The 14,656-nt window shown below is 37.3% G+C and overlaps 1 protein-coding gene across 1 annotated transcript in view; it reads right to left on the bottom strand.

The window, feature by feature from the left end:
• LOC138331679 (uncharacterized) overlaps positions 1-2,882 on the bottom strand; it is a 43,189-nt gene extending 40,307 nt beyond the window's left edge. The window contains exon 1 of the mRNA XM_069279410.1: positions 2,635-2,882. The gene's annotated coding sequence lies outside the window, so the exon portion shown is untranslated. The remainder of the gene's footprint in view (positions 1-2,634) is intronic.
• Between the last annotated feature and the right edge of the window lie 11,774 nt (positions 2,883-14,656).

The following is a 14,656-nucleotide window of genomic DNA, read 5'->3' as shown; positions in this document are numbered from 1 at the left end:
GCTTCACTAGCTATAGGGAACAACCAACTAAATGAAAAATAGACCTTCGATAAACCACCGATTTCTGGTTAATTATGAATTAATGAATTTAAGAAAAAATGTTTTCTGACAGGTGATGAACCCTAGGTAACTTTAGTATGAATTTGGAAATCTAGATTGAAATTTAAGTTCATCAAAGTATCAATTTTGATAATGAATATGTAAAAGCATTGAAATTTCATGATTTTTAGTGCAAAATGCACCTTATTTATAAATGGCTACCCTGGTTGGAGTTTAAGCAGACGGACCCTTTTTTAACTATCTAGTGTTATATGAGAACCTAGACTTTAATTATAGAACACAATAGCTAACAAATTTTCCGCTGCTTTAATTATAAATTACAAAACATTAACATTCTGGTCTATATAAAATCATTTAGTTGGTTGGCCTCTATATAGGCAGTCGCAGTTTTCCTCCCATATTTCACGAAAGAGATAATAAATAATTACGTGACGTCATCAGTAAGTCAGGCGTCATCCAGACTTGTTTGGGACTGTGGTGGCAGATCAAGTGACCCATCTCTGGGTTGTTTGAGTTCATATCTCATGTGGATTGTTGCAATGTACTGACCGATGGCCGTTAAGTTTTCTCTGTGTACTCCGATTTGTCTCCCCCGTATAAACCTGGCACGTGTTTAATGTTAATAGGAACTAATCGAACCAAACCGAACAACGCCGACTTCAGCTTTGAAACATAACGACTTTCCTCTGAAAATGTTACAATGACAATATTTGAAACGACTGGCATATCATTTTTTTCTATTCTTCTAAGTGAAAATATTATCGAACCTGGGTCTGTTCAGTAGATCTAAATATCTCAAATCTCCTGCGCGTGCTTTAACTCAGTCAATGAAAATCAGGGATTGGCAAACCTGTTGCTGAAGATGATTTCACTCTGATATTCTCCCTATATATCTTGAAATACTCATGTCTTTAATCGTACCAAGACTGAAATCGACTCAAGAAGAATTTTAAATTCAAACTAGCATATTTAGACTTATAAGTAGTAATTATATGCTTTTTTGTTTCCATTAGTTATCCTTAAAAAGATGCCGTTTATTCCGGAAATGAGAAAATTAGCAATATATTTGTTCCAGAATACAAAACGAAAGTAATTTGGTTGAAAAGATCTCAATACTTTGAACAAACCTTTTACTGTAAATCAAAGTTATTCGAGTTAAAACAACCTTGATATACTGAAAACTACACAGTACATATGCATATGTTCAAACTAACGACAGACAATAAAACATTTTCAATAGCTTAACCTCTCCACGCTGTCGACAAGTACAATTCAAAGCCCACAACGGATTCTAGGAAATACCAGGTCATTTATGTCAAGGATAGTGGAGACGGCTACGGAAATTGAAATATTAAAAGAAACACTGTCTGCAAAATTATATATAAGAAGGTTCCATCTTCCATCTCAAAATGCATATTGTAACCACAGGATTTTAGCACGCTTTATTTACATAAAATATATATTTTTTTAGAAATTTTAAGCTGCGATTTATTATCGTCGATTCGAGCAAAATGTCAATTAATCGTTGTTGTTTATACAAGAAACTGTATCTTAACGGACTCGTGTGATAAATCACACATGATGTTATATCGGAACATGTCAATTAGACTTACAAGTACTTGTTACCTGGACAAGGTGTAAATAACAACATATAACGATATTGTGTGGTACATCATATGACATTTCCACATGGTCGATCTAACATCCTCATTATCAAATAGCATATATAGAAAACAAGCTGACATCACATACAATTCTAATCAAATTATCATTATTATTAGTGTTAACTACACTATCTCGAGGTTTTACAACAAATTTCAACATGCATTTCACACCTTACATATATATATTTTTTTTTTTTTTTTTTTTTTTGCGAAATACCTTGATAATTGAATGGTTGTTTCCCTATTAACAGCTAGTGTCATTAAATGACGATCTTTCCTGAAAACGATATGGTGCTTGTTTGAGTCTGTGATGTGTTTTGAGAGGCTGTGGTATAAACCGCATCATCGGCCACATTGTAGAATGAATATTTTGTTTTGAAATATCATAAATACCGAAAGTATCCATTGGTTTCGTTTAGGGTTTCTATGCTGAACGTCCCATTAACAGCTAAGGGAAGGACATCGTCCCCTATATGCGTGTGTGAATAACTGTAGGTTAAAATTCACCCTTAAATGCTCTTCGATTCAAAGAAAATAGTTCAACAATTTGGGTCAATGACAATTATAAATGACAGAGTTGTTTTACTGAGACACATGGAAACGTCCGGATAGTATTTGCAAAGCAGATTCCATCCCTACATATATATGTACATCATGGCAAAAATAATATGCAAACATCATATAGTATACACCAAATGAATATATAACGAAGTCAATTTCAAGTGGGATAATCTGTAGGTAGGTTGGATGTTATTTAACATCTTACAAGCGTTAAGAGTTGCATGGATATCGCTACTGTACGCATATCATTGTATGACTTCACACTAAATTAGCTGTTATGTCATGATTAAAGACATAAAATTCCTATTACATATACTTGTATATACATGTCAACTTATTATATACTTACCTTCTCCAAACCACCAACTATAGCATAAAATCCAATTAGATTTACTTTATTTGATGATCCCAGTGAAGACAGAATTAATTCCCAATTTCCAAGTGAAGTCCTTCCATCGTGTTCCTACCTTGTACCATTAATGCCACTCGGCTTTCAATTTATCCCACTGCACGCTTGTCAACACTCCAGCTTCCATCGGATCGTTATTTTTGTCCTGAATGCGCATGCGTGACCGTGAAGCTGTGTTAGATGCTATGGTTGATCGCGACACCGCTATTGTACCATCTGTCAACCGAGTCCATGGCGCGCTTTAAAAGTCCATGTCAGCTTGACGCTTTTATGGACAATTTTCTATTCATAAATTTGTCATCGACTTTTCTCGCATGCACATAACTTTTACATTATGTTACAGTGATAAATGGAACATTTCCCTTGAAGAATGTTTACATGATGTTTTCTATATACTATTATGAACTCCAATTTTCAGACAAAAAGCTTGCTCTTAGAAATGTTCCAATAACAGTACCCCGACTGGGAGATCATCAATAATTCCTCATACAATATCGACCGACCATGAAGCAACGTTACCTACACTAGTTATCACCATTACCTAGGGTTGTCAATAATATATACCAATGTCAAAGTTCCGCACTGTCTTATTCTGACATTGTCACATTACGTTAAAGGGATAGCAATGTCATGGGAGTACACTTATATGAGGTGTAGGAAACGTATATTTTGCAAATGAGAACGAAACACATATTTTACATTTCTACCCAATCGGACGGAAATATCCGTACTTCCACTGAGGGTAAGATTTCTCTGTCATAACCAGGATAAGACAACGTACACGCGTATTCTTTCATACCTATGGGTGTAATACTGGCTGGTCTAGGGCAATACACTCATGTCGCCTGAGGCTATCCATGTAATAAAGCCTCGTGACGTCACAGCGTCAACAAAATTTCCATTTCCTCGGAAAAATTTTAACATTTTTTTCACAAACTTGACTGGTTTTACTATAAAAGATGCAAACAACAGAATTTTGGTTGAAAATATCACTTAATTTTTCATGTATGGAAAATTGATTTTAGTCATGGATTTCTTCGCATTTATTTCAAAATGGCAGGATATTATAGTTGTAAAATTGCAATAAAAGGTCGAGGTATAAAATAAAAATACTTTTTGATAAGTGGATATGAAGGATAGGGATATTCTACCCTCGGGATCACAAAATGTTGTGAAAGTCTCGGCAAGCCTCGGGTTTTACTACATTTTGTGACCCTAGGGTAGAATATCACTATACTTCACATATGAAATAGTCTTATAATACATGCCCGCGCGATAAAATATAAAATATAAACAAACATTATCATATGCAGTCCAATTGTCTCCCATTTAAAACTTTTTTTTCAAAATCACGTATTTGTAGTTTTTATCATTAATTTTGGAAATTGAATAGCAAAAAAATAGTACTTACCTACCGGGAGAGTAGGACAGAGAAATGCATACCCTCAGAAGATGTTCACAGCAGGTACGAGGGGTGTTCCTAAATCATTGTTAGTTTGGTGATTTCTCTTTGATAGAAGTAATTCTGATCATTTTACTTTGCCCTGTCCCTCGAAGTACTCCCCCTCTGCATTTATGCATCGTTTCAACCGATCGATCCACTTTGGAAACAGTTTTCGCACTCATACTCATAATATACTGGTAAATGGAAGAGCCAAGGGCATTTCTTGATTTATATTTTGTTCCAGACAGGTGAAATTTTAGTTTGGGACACAAGAAAAAGTCACAGGGGGCTAAGTCTGGTGAATATGCAGGGTGGGGGAGGACAGTGACCTTTTCTGCCTTCAAAAACTCCGTTACAATGAGCACCTTGTGTGCTTGCGCATTATCATGTAAGAGCCTGAGGTACTTCAAACCTGTCTGTGGGCGGCGGCGTTTGTAGACTTTCTTAAGTTGTCGAAGTACAACGTCTCTATAATACTTCGCTGTGACAGTTTTGCCTTTTGGAACAGGGATTTGAATTGATTGGACCCTCACGGTGTGTATTCTTTTATCTATGCTAGGGCGCCTGGCGTTTTCGCTTGCCCAGATTCGATTAGAGCATTTTCTTTTGGGTTCGAAAAAATACACCCATGTTTCATCACCTGTGACCAAATTATCAAAAGCCTTTTCGCTGTATTTTGGGGTGTTTCTTCAATAAGGGTTTGGCCTTGTCAACCCGGGACCTCTTTTGGTTGTCAGTTAGTAAATGGGTATCCACCTGGCATTGATAGCTGAAGATGTTTCTTTAAAATGCAATGAATACGTGCTAAAGACAAGCCTGCCATTTTAGCTAACTGCCGGACAGTGTACCTTGCATCTTTTTCAAGGATTTGCTGAATCATTTCAATTCTATGATTTGTTGTTGTTGTTGCAGGACGACCTGTGTGGGCAGCATCTTTAAGCTGCTGGTGTCCCGACTTAAATCGAGCAACCCACCTACAAATAGTCATATATGACATTTGACCCTTCCCATATATATCACAAACCTCACGATGAATATCCACCGGCTTTAAGCCAAGTAGAGACCTACCTTTGATATAGGCCCTAATTTCAATTACGTTTTCAACTCTCTTGCCAACCACATTTGTATAGAGTGTAACGAGTGCGCTACAAAACAATGTATACAGCACCAAGGTCAGTGTAATTGTGAGGGAGATATTTACCTATATCACGCTTCAGATATCACGCTATCGCCACGAGGTAGTTGTAAGCCCATTTAGCACGATTTCCACGATATATTGCTCAAGTAACATTAATTTCGGAACATCTCTTTATGTATCACTTTAGACAATCGTGGTACTGTTGGTAGGACGTTCGAGTTGTTCCTGCTCCTCCTGCATGCTCGTAAAAGGCGACTAGATTTTCGTCTTCCTTGACATCGGATCACTTTTGGCCTGCAGTTGAGCGCTTGCCCTTGAAAGAGTCTGTTCGCTGAACAAGACACATCATAACCTATAAAAAAAATGGTAGTTTCTGCTCTTGTTTAGCGCTCAAGATTAAGGGAGTGGAACGACTGGTTCGCCCGTTGCCAGTGTGATGTGACTTGGTGTGGTGTGCTCGCTTGGTGTTTTCGGCGGTACGTTTCAGTGTGATAGCACTGTAAGACGGACAGGAGTTCCACTATTGCAAGGAGACTCAATACTTATATACTGCAGCCTGTGAAGACATAGACACTTTTGTCACACCGCAACACATTGCACACAAGGCTGTTAACAGGACGTTAAATCTAATCAAACAAAGCTAGGCGTCCTAAGACTGCCCATGTATGTAATGCGTTTCGTGTGTGAATTGTTGAATGTTTTTGACGGCTGCGATATTTATTTTCTTGTTATGTCCTTGCAACCGTGAGTCTCTTAGCTTTTTACAATGTTATCTCAATTAAGCATTTGTTGTTGTTTTTTTTTGTTGGTTTTTTTTCATTTACTCAAGTGATTTCAAAAACTTGTTTTGGGTTGTTATTTTTTGGGTTTTTTTTTTAACGAATTACTTTAAGGAATGCAAATTCCTTGAATCTGATGATTCATAATTACAATTAGCAGAATGCAAATGTTTCATACTTTGAAAACATCAAGGATCAAAGATATGCTATCGCCGATATCAGGTGAACGGGAGGCAACTCTTAAATGTTTCCCTTCGAAGTCATGGACATTGCAGCAAATAAGTTTTTTATTTTAAAATCTACGCTTGAATTGCACGATATTTTTTTTAAGTTCAATATCGTTGTAAATCTTTCGAAGTTTCACTATATCATACTATCACACATGTATGAAGCTCTTTAAATATGAAATCATAATTTATTTATTTTTTATTATTATTTTTCTGGTTTTATTTTATTTTATTGACAAACATTGTAATGGGGAACCGTCTGATTAACATACGGATCCTTATTATCACTACGTTTGGTACGACGATTTGACAACATCCCATTAGCGGTCCCGTTCTGGTGATCATTCGAGTTGGCTGCCTATAGCATATTGGAAGTGAATTTCAGGTGACGAACTAGTTTGAAAGAGCTGTCAGAATTTTTATCGTGTACGTAGTCATCTCGCCCAAAAAAAAGCACAACAAAACTAAATATGTTGATACTATTCTCATCCTGAGAATTCTTTGATTTTTATTTTATTTTATTTTTTTTTCTTCATTTTCCCAATGAACGTCAAATGGTTGTGGTCGGTGAAGAGCAACACAGAGATGCACATCATATTGGTTTAGGCAAAAATGAATGCTAATCATACTTTCTCATTGGTGAAATAATATCTTTGTGTCAAACGATATAACGGGAAAAAATGGTCAATTCGTTCAGAACTTTCTTTCATCAAAACAACCTCAGTATCTATATCGCTTGCATCAACACACACTTTGAACAGTGGCGAGTTTGATAATATGGCTTTCCGTTTCTCAAAAGCAGACTTACATTCGTCTGACCAGAAACAAATCTTAAACAAAACAGTTAGTGAAGCTACTATGACATAAATTATTACAACTGGTTCTGTAGTGTCCAGCCATACCAAGATATATTATAAGCCTATCAAGGAGTTGGAAAATCTATAATTGCTCTTACTTGTACAGGTTTTACCTTCCCCTGTCCTACAATATGACCTAACGATTCAACAGTTGCAAGGAATAATGCACATTTAAGTAAATTTACAGTGTGTTTCATTATAATGAGTCTTTTAGGAACTCGCGAATCCCTCGTAGATGATAGATATATATATATGTATCCACCGTATATATGATATCACGCTGTTTAGAAAACGTTGTAAATGCTACCAGGATTATTTACAATCCCCTGTCTATTAGAGACCACTATTTACAATCCCCTGTCTATGAGAGACTATTTACAATCCCCTGTCTATGAGAGACCACTAATTCTATTAGAGACAATCCCCCTGTCTAATAGAGACCACTATTTACAATCCTCTGTCTATTAGAGACATGATTTACAATCCCCTGTCTATTAGAGACCACTATTTACAATCCCCTGTCTATTAGAGACCACTATTTACAATCCCTGTCTATTAGAGACCACTATTTACAATCCCCTGTCTATGAGAGACTATGATTTACAATCCCCTGTCTATTAGAGACCACTATTTACAATCCCCTGTCTATGAGTCTATTAGAGATCATATTTACAATCCCCTGTCTATGAGAGATCATGATTTACAATCCCCTGTCTATTAGAGATCCACTATTTACAATCCCCTGTCTATGAGAGACCACTATTTACAATCCCCTGTCTATGAGAGACCATATTTACAATCCCCTGTCTATGAGAACTTCATATTACAATCCCCTGTCTATTAGAGACCACTATTTACAATCCCTGTCTATGAGAGACCACTGATTTACAATCCCCTGTCTATTAGAGAACCACTATTTACAATCCCTGTCTATGAGAGATCATGATTTACAATCCCCTGTCTATTAGAGACCACTATTTACAATCCCCTGTCTATTAGAGACCACTATTTACAATCCCCTGTCTATGAGAGATCATGATTTACAATCCCCTGTCTATGAGAGACACTATTTACAATCCCCTGTCTATTAGAGACCACTATTTACAATCCCCTGTCTATTAGAGACCACTATTTACAATCCCTTGTCTATGAGAGATCATGATTTACAATCCCCTGTCTATTAGAGACCACTATTTACAATCCCCTGTCTATTAGAAACCACTATTTACAATCCCTTGTCTATGAGAGATCATGATTTACAATCCCCTGTCTATTAGAGACCACTATTTACAATCCAATGTCTATTAGAAACCACTATTTACAATCCCTTGTCTATGAGAGATCATGATTTACAATCCCCTGTCTATTAGAGACCACTATTTACAATCCAATGTCTATTAGAAACCACTATTTACAATCCCTTGTCTATGAGAGATCATGATTTACAATCCCCTGTCTATGAGAGATCATGATTTACAATCCCCTGTCTATGAGAGACCACTATTTACAATCCCCTGTCTATGAGAGATCATGATTTACAATCCCCTGTCTATGAGAGATCATGATTTACAATCCCCTGTCTATTAGAGACCACTATTTACAATCCCCTGTCTATGAGAGATCATGATTTACAATCCCCTGTCTATGAGAGACCATGATTTACAATCCCCTGTCTATGAGAGATCATGATTTACAATCCCCTGTCTATTAGAGACCACTATTTACAATCCTGTCTATAGAAATTTACCCCTGTCTATGAGAGATCATGATTTACAATCCCCTGTCTATGAGAGACCCTATGATTTACAATCCCCTGTCTATGAGAGACTATGATTTACAATCCCCTGTCTATTAGAGATCATGATTTACAATCCCCTGTCTAATAGAGACTACTATTTACAATCCCCTGTCTATGAGAGATCATGATTTACAATCCCCTGTCTATTAGAGACCACTATTTACAATCCCCTTGTCTATGAGAGAGATCATGATTTACAATCCCCTGTCTATTAGAGACCACTATTTACAATCCCCTGTCTATTAGAGACCATATTTACAATCCCCTGTCTATGAGAGACTATGATTTACAATCCCCTGTCTATTAGAGATCATGATTTACAATCCCCTGTCTATAGAGACCACTATTTACAATCCCCTGTCTAATAGAGACCACTATTTACAATCCCTGTCTATGAGAGACTATGATTTACAATCCCCTGTCTATTAGAGACTACTATTTACAATCCTCTGTCTATTAGAGACCACTATTTACAATCCCCTGTCTATGAGAGATCACTATTTACAATCCCCTGTCTATTAGAGACCACTATTTACAATCCCCTGTCTATGAGAGATCATGATTTACAATCCCCTGTCTATGAGAGACACTGATTTACAATCCCCTGTCTATTAGAGACCACTATTTACAATCCCCTGTCTATTTTACATCTTTAGAGACCACTATTTTACAATCCCCTGTCTATGAGAGATCATGATTTACAATCCCCTGTCTATGAGAGATCATGATTTACAATCCCCTGTCTATTAGAGACCACTATTTACAATCCCCTGTCTATTAGAGACCACTATTTACAATCCCCTGTCTATGAGAGATCATGATTTACAATCCCCTGTCTATTAGAGACCACTATTTACAATCCCCTGTCTATGAGAGATCATGATTTACAATCCCCTGTCTATTAGAGATCACTATTTACAATCCCCTGTCTATTAGAGACCATGATTTACAATCCCCTGTCTATGAGAGATCATGATTTACAATCCCCTGTCTATTAGAGACCACTATTTACAATCCCCTGTCTATGAGAGATCATGATTTACAATCCCCTGTCTATGAGAGACCACTATTTACAATCCCTGTCTATAGAGAATCATGATTTACAATCCCCTGTCTATGAGAGATCATGATTTACAATCCCCTGTCTATTAGAGACCACTATTTACAATCCCTGTCTATGAGAGATCATGATTTACAATCCCCTGTCTATTAGAGACCACTATTTACAATCCCCTGTCTATGAGAGATCATTTTACAATCCCCTGTCTATGAGAGACCACTATTTACAATCCCCTGTCTATGAGAGATCATGATTTACAATCCCCTGTCTATTAGAGACCACTATTTACAATCCCCTGTCTATTAGAGACCACTATTTACAATCCCCTGTCTATTAGAGACCACTATTTACAATCCCCTGTCTATGAGAGATCATGATTTACAATCCCCTGTCTATTAGAGACCACTATTTACAATCCCTTGTCTATGAGAGATCATGATTTACAATCCCCTGTCTATTAGAGACCACTATTTACAATCCCCTGTCTATGAGAGATCATGATTTACAATCCCCTGTCTATTAGAGACCACTATTTACAATCCCCTGTCTATGAGAGATCATGATTTACAATCCCCTGTCTATTAGAGACCACTATTTACAATCCCCTGTCTATGAGAGACTATGATTTACAATCCCCTGTCTATGAGAGACTATGATTTACAATCCCCTGTCTATTAGAGACCACTATTTACAATCCCCTGTCTATGAGAGACCATGATTTACAATCCCCTGTCTATGAGAGACTATGATTTACAATCCCCTGTCTATTAGAGATCATGATTTACAATCCCCTGTCTATGAGAGACTACTATTTACAATCCCCTGTCTATTAGAGACCACTATTTACAATCCCCTGTCTATGAGAGACCATGATTTACAATCCCCTGTCTAATAGAGACCACTATTTACAATCCTCTGTCTATTAGAGACCACTATTTACAATCCCCTGTCTATGAGAGACCACTATTTACAATCCTCTGTCTATTAGAGACCACTATTTACAATCCCCTGTCTATGAGAGATCATGATTTACAATCCCCTGTCTATTAGAGACCACTATTTACAATCCCCTGTCTATGAGAGACCATGATTTACAATCCCCTGTCTATGAGAGATCATGATTTACAATCCCCTGTCTATTAGAGATCACTATTTACAATCCCCTGTCTATTAGAGACCACTATTTACAATCCCCTGTCTATGAGAGATCATGATTTACAATCCCCTGTCTATTAGAGACCACTATTTACAATCCCCTGTCTATGAGAGATCATGATTTACAATCCCCTGTCTATTAGAGACCACTATTTACAATCCCCTGTCTATGAGAGATCATGATTTACAATCCCCTGTCTATTAGAGACCACTATTTACAATCCCCTGTCTATGAGAGACCACTATTTACAATCCCCTGTCTATGAGAGACTATGATTTACAATCCCCTGTCTATTAGAGACCACTATTTACAATCCCCTGTCTATGAGAGACTATGATTTACAATCCCCTGTCTATTAGAGACCACTGTTTACAATCCTCTGTCTATGAGAGATCATGATTTACAATCCCCTGTCTATTAGAGACCACTATTTACAATTCCCTGTCTAATAGAGACCACTATTTACAATCCCCTGTCTATTAGAGACCACTATTTACAATCCCCTGTCTATTAGAGACCACTATTTACAATCCCCTGTCTATGAGAGACCACTATTTACAATCCCCTGTCTATTAGAGACCACTATTTACAATCCCCTGTCTAATAGAGACCACTATTTACAATCCCCTGTCTATTAGAGACCACTATTTACAATCCCCTGTCTATTAGAGACCACTATTTACAATCCCTTGTCTATGAGAGATCATGATTTACAATCCCCTGTCTATTAGAGACCACTATTTACAATCCCCTGTCTATTAGAGACCACTATTTACAATCCCCTGTCTATTAGAGACCACTATTTACAATCCCCTGTCTATGAGAGATCATGATTTACAATCCCCTGTCTATTAGAGACCACTATTTACAATCCCCTGTCTATGAGAGACCACTATTTACAATCCCCTGTCTATTAGAGACCACTATTTACAATCCCCTGTCTATTAGAGACCACTATTTACAATCCCCTTGTCTATGAGAGATCATGATTTACAATCCCCTGTCTATGAGAGATCATGATTTACAATCCCCTGTCTATTAGAGACCACTATTTACAATCCCCTGTCTATTAGAGACCACTATTTACAATCCCTTGTCTATGAGAGATCATGATTTACAATCCCCTGTCTATTAGAGACCACTATTTACAATCCCCTGTCTATTAGAGACCACTATTTACAATCCCCTGTCTATTAGAGACCACTATTTACAATCCCCTGTCTATGAGAGATCATGATTTACAATCCCCTGTCTATTAGAGACCACTATTTACAATCCCCTGTCTATGAGAGATCATGATTTACAATCCCCTGTCTATTAGAGACCACTATTTACAATCCCCTGTCTATGAGAGATCATGATTTACAATCCCCTGTCTATGAGAGATCATGATTTACAATCCCCTGTCTATGAGAGATCATGATTTACAATCCCCTGTCTATTAGAGACCACTATTTACAATCCCCTGTCTATTAGAGACCACTATTTACAATCCCCTGTCTATGAGAGATCATGATTTACAATCCCCTGTCTATGAGAGACCACTATTTACAATCCCATGTCTAATAGAGACCACTATTTACAATCCTCTGTCTATTAGAGACCACTATTTACAATCCCCTGTCTAATAGAGACCACTATTTACAATCCCCTGTCTATTAGAGACCACTATTTACAATCCCCTGTCTATGAGAGATCATGATTTACAATCCCCTGTCTATTAGAGACCACTATTTACAATCCCCTGTCTATTAGAGACCACTATTTACAATCCCCTGTCTATGAGAGACCACTATTTACAATCCCCTGTCTATTAGAGACCACTATTTACAATCCCCTGTCTATGAGAGACCACTATTTACAATCCCCTGTCTATTAGAGACCACTATTTACAATCCCCTGTCTATGAGAGACCACTATTTACAATCCCCTGTCTATTAGAGACCACTATTTACAATCCCCTGTCTATGAGAGACCACTATTTACAATCCCCTGTCTATTAGAGACCACTATTTACAATCCCCTGTCTATGAGAGACCATGATTTACAATCCCCTGTCTATGAGAGACCACTATTTACAATCCTCTGTCTATGAGAGACCACTATTTACAATCCCCTGTCTATTAGAGACCACTATTTACAATCCCCTGTCTATGAGAGACCACTATTTACAATCCCCTGTCTATGAGAGACCACTATTTACAATCCCCTGTCTATTAGAGACCACTATTTACAATCCCATGTCTAATAGAGACCACTATTTACAATCCCCTGTCTATTAGAGACCACTATTTACAATCCCCTGTCTATTAGAGACCACTATTTACAATCCCCTGTCTATGAGAGATCACTATTTACAATCCCCTGTCTATTAGAGACCACTATTTACAATCCCCTGTCTATTAGAGACCACTATTTACAATCCCCTGTCTATTAGAGACCACTATTTACAATCCCCTGTCTATTAGAGACCACTATTTACAATCCCCTGTCTATTAGAGACCACTATTTACAATCCCCTGTCTATGAGAGATCATGATTTACAATCCCCTGTCTATGAGAGACCACTATTTACAATCCTCTGTCTATTAGAGACCACTATTTACAATCCCCTGTCTATTAGAGACCACTATTTACAATCCCCTGTCTAATAGAGACCACTATTTACAATCCCCTGTCTATTAGAGACCACTATTTACAATCCCCTGTCTATGAGAGATCATGATTTACAATCCCTTGTCTATTAGAGACCACTATTTACAATCCCCTGTCTATTAGAGACCACTATTTACAATCCCCTGTCTATTAGAGACCACTATTTACAATCCCCTGTCTAATAGAGACCACTATTTACAATCCCCTGTCTATTAGAGACCACTATTTACAATCCCCTGTCTATGAGAGATCACTATTTACAATCCCCTGTCTATTAGAGACCACTATTTACAATCCTCTGTCTATGAGAGATCATGATTTACAATCCCCTGTCTATTAGAGACCACTATTTACAATCCCCTGTCTATTAGAGACCACTATTTACAATCCCCTGTCTATTAGAGACCACTATTTACAATCCCCTGTCTATTAGAGACCACTATTTACAATCCCCTGTCTATTAGAGACCACTATTTACAATCCCCTGTCTATTAGAGACCACTATTTACAATCCCCTGTCTATTAGAGACCACTATTTACAATCCCCTGTCTATGAGAGACCACTATTTACAATCCCCTGTCTATGAGAGATCATGATTTACAATCCCCTGTCTATTAGAAACCACTATTTACAATCCCCTGTCTATGAGAGATCATGATTTACAATCCCCTGTCTATTAGAAACCACTATTTACAATCCCCTGTCTATGAGAGATCATGATTTACAATCCCCTGTCTATTAGAGACCACTATTTACAATCCCCTGTCTATGAGAGATCATGATTTACAATCCTCTGTCTATGAGAGACTATGATTTACAATCCCCTGTCTATGAGAGACTATGATTT

This window comes from Argopecten irradians, chromosome 9 (genome assembly GCF_041381155.1).
Source record: "Argopecten irradians isolate NY chromosome 9, Ai_NY, whole genome shotgun sequence".
NCBI classification, from domain to species: Eukaryota; Metazoa; Mollusca; class Bivalvia; order Pectinida; family Pectinidae; genus Argopecten; species Argopecten irradians.
This window is presented reverse-complemented; position numbering and strand designations above follow the sequence as displayed.